We start from the raw sequence: 3500 nt of genomic DNA, 5'->3' as shown, positions 1-3500 counted from the left end.
GTTTATGTACATGCCATTTTCTCTCTGTTATCTGAAAATCTTTTCTGGGGGCAAATCACTTCTTCAACTTTTTGTGGATTAATACTAATGTCATTTGTGGGATAGTGTTGTGAAGCTTTTGTCTGTTTATGTACAGGGTTTTCTCTCTCTGTTATCCACAAATTCTTACCGGGGGCAAACTCTATCTTCAACTTTGTATTGATTAATTTAATACCAGTTTTATGTGACGACCGAACGAGATCCAGAATACGAAGCTAGCACGGTTGTGCATGCACAATTCCAAACGTTCTTGGTCATATTCTTCATAAACAAGAACAAGAACACAATTAACACAGCTCTGCTGGCTATGCCTATACTACCCGTGAGGATTCTCCTGAGGTTCCAGAATTGTTTGTTGTGAACCTAGAAGCATGTATATCTGAACATATACTGGTCCTCTTCGACGTCGTGTACGGGAATATCGTAACTACCAAAGTTTGCATTCTCTCTCCCCCTCTCTCTCTCTCTCTCTCACTCTCTCTCTCTCTCTCTCTCCCTGTCTCTATCTTTACCCTATTTGTATAAAATATAATTAAAGATTATCAAGATAATTTTTGAAGCTATCACTTGTTCGCCATGTTTTGCTATCTGAATGTGTATTGATTATAATTTCAAGAACTTGTCCATAAGCAATCTGCTTGTTAACGTTCTTAATGTTGTTATTGTTTGAAACGTGTGTATGAGAATTTGAATAAACACGCTTAAACCAACTATTCAATGAAGATATTTTGTAGGAAATTATTTTTCGTTCCTTTGATGTCGCTTACACTCTACACCATTCCGAATTAAGGCGTCACGCGCGTTGGAGATGACAACGGCATTGTCGTCAGTTCTGAGGGATTGTCCGACAACAAGATATGCTGTCGTTTGGCAATGATCCGGTAGATAGCTTTGAACTTGCAGGATATCACCATAAAAGTAGGAGAGGCTTGAGAGTTTGACGTGGTTAGTTCGAGGACATTTTGTATGCAAGTCATTTTGGAGGATTATAATGAACGTCACTTTACTAACCAGTTTCTTTGTTATCATTTCAGAACGGAAAACCATGGCTGACAACAAGAACAAGACCCTCCGACCCTCCCTGAATCTATTCTTCCTTCATTCCACCGTCCTGTTCTTCCTCCTCCTTCTCCTCCCCTCCCCTTCCCACCAAAACCCAACCCCAGACAGACAGAAACGTCAGGCCTTCGATTTTACCATGAACACACCGTCGACTGAGAACAACGTTTCCAATAGCAAAGGCGCCCCAGGCCTTCCTCCCATAACTAACGCAGGCGGTCTCGGAGCAAGTCTCGGAGATCTGGTGAATTCTTCGGGCACCGAGACAGACGACACTGGTACTGGCTGGCCGGGTGGGAGCGATCCGACTCTTGGTGGTTATCCTGGTCCTGGCATTCCGTTTTCAAATCAACCACATGGCTCTGGAGATAACTCCACTGGAAACGGGCTAGATTTATACGAGCTATTTGGCAACGGATCGTCAATGTTTCCCGTAAACACCAGTTCTAACCCTTTTTGCTTCCCTGACTGCGGCGACCATGGAGTGTGCAATTACACCGACGAGGAAAAGACCAAATCGTACTGTGTCTGCGATCAAGGGCATGTCGGGGACTTTTGCGAAACCCCTTGTGGCAGAATCTGCAGTAACGAGGGTTCGTGCGACAAGGTCGAGAAGGAGACTGAGGGGAATCGGACTAAGCAGGAGGTGTGTGTGTGTCCATACCCCTGGGTGGGGCCTTACTGCGAAGACTTGCCACCCGAAGAGGTCGAAAAGGGTGAGTGTCATATAAACCTACTGCTAAAACATCCTTAGATTAGTTCTAGCATGGTTAAGGGAGGATTCGGGGTGAGGTAAAACTCTTGCTTTCACAATAAACAACAAAAAATGAGATAAGTGTTCCAAGAAATTTATTTTGAATTAAGCACTTTAGTCAACTCAGTTTTCAGGTTACAAAAACATAGTCTAAACCAAGTAAAAGTTGTTCATTCAATCAACACAATTCTTCTCATTCGACAAAATAAAAGTTCTTCATGTTTAGATTACTAGTTTCAAAAATACAAAAATCTCTTCTCTAAATCAAACTAAAAAACTAACTAACTCTCTCATCAAAAACCAAAACACAACCAGAGATCCACTAGACCCAAAAAATATCCAAAGTGAACTCAAAACGTCATCAACAGAGTTGAGAAAATTACCCCTGAAAAATAAAACAAAAACAGTATAAGTATACATTTAAACAATCATCAAGATCAAATATCAGTTCCACTAGAACAATTTTGTATACACCATAGAACAAAACAACAAGTCGCGTAAGGCGAAAATACAATATTTAGTCAAGTAGCTGCCATTTTTCAGCAAGACCGTATACTCGTAGCATCGTCAGTCCACCGCTCATGGCAAAGGCAGTGAAATTGACAAGAAGAGCGGGGTAGTAGTTGCGCTAAGAAGGATAGCACGCCTTTCTGTACCTCTCTTTGTTTTAACTTTCTGAGCGTGTTTTTAATCCAAACATATCATATCTATATGTTTTTGGAATCAGGAACCAACAAGGAATAGGATGAAAGTGCTTTTAAATTGATTTCGACAATATAATTTTGATAATAATTTTTATATATTTAATTTTCAGAGCTTGTTTTTAATCCGAATATAACATATTTATATGTTTTTGGAATCAGCAAATGATGGAAAATAAGATAAACGTACATTTGGATCGTTTTATACATTTTTATTTTTTTTTACAATTTTCAGATTTTTAATGACCAAAGTCAATAATTACTTTTTAAGCCACCAAGCTGAAATGCAATATCGAAGTCCGGGCTTCGTCGAAGATTACTTGACCAAAATTTCAACCAATTTGGTTGAAAAATGAGGGCGTGACAGTGCCGCCTCAACTTTCACGAAAAGACGGATATGACGTCATCAAAGACATTTATAAAAAAAATGAAAAAAACGTTCGGGGATTTCATACCCAGGAACTCTCATGTCAAATTTCATAAAGATCGGTCCAGTAGTTTAGTCTGAATCGCTCTACACACACACACACACTCACACACACACACACACACACACACACACACACACACACACACACACACACACACACACACACACACACACACACACACGCACATACACCACTACCCTCGTTTCGATTCCCCCTCGATGTTAAAATATTTAGTCAAAACTTGACTAAATATAAAAAGTCTGCATATCGTGGACGTTTATCATGTTAATACCACCTTCTTCCACCACATTACACAATACATTTCGTTTAACTTTTTCAAAGGCTTTTGTATTTTAATACTTCCTTTTCCAGAGAAACCTAAACAAAATAGTATTCAACTTGTCGAGAACTTTAACAGGGGCAAGAAGCGCCTGCATAGCGTAAACAAATTGTGAAACTAAGAAGGACTTAATAATACACAATTTGCCGCTTATACTTAAATTCCTTCTTGACCAT

General features: G+C 39.5%; 1 long non-coding RNA gene across 1 annotated transcript in view; it reads left to right on the top strand.

Annotated features, from left to right (window-relative positions):
- The window catches only part of LOC138947789 (uncharacterized), a 10907-nt gene that overhangs the window by 6941 nt on the left and 466 nt on the right, over window positions 1–3500 (top strand). The window contains exon 3 of the long non-coding RNA XR_011449801.1: window positions 1074–1814. This is a non-coding gene — a long non-coding RNA (uncharacterized lncRNA). The remainder of the gene's footprint in view (window positions 1–1073; window positions 1815–3500) is intronic.

This window comes from Littorina saxatilis, linkage group LG14 (assembly GCF_037325665.1).
Source record: "Littorina saxatilis isolate snail1 linkage group LG14, US_GU_Lsax_2.0, whole genome shotgun sequence".
NCBI classification, from domain to species: domain Eukaryota; kingdom Metazoa; phylum Mollusca; class Gastropoda; order Littorinimorpha; family Littorinidae; genus Littorina; species Littorina saxatilis.
This window is presented reverse-complemented; position numbering and strand designations above follow the sequence as displayed.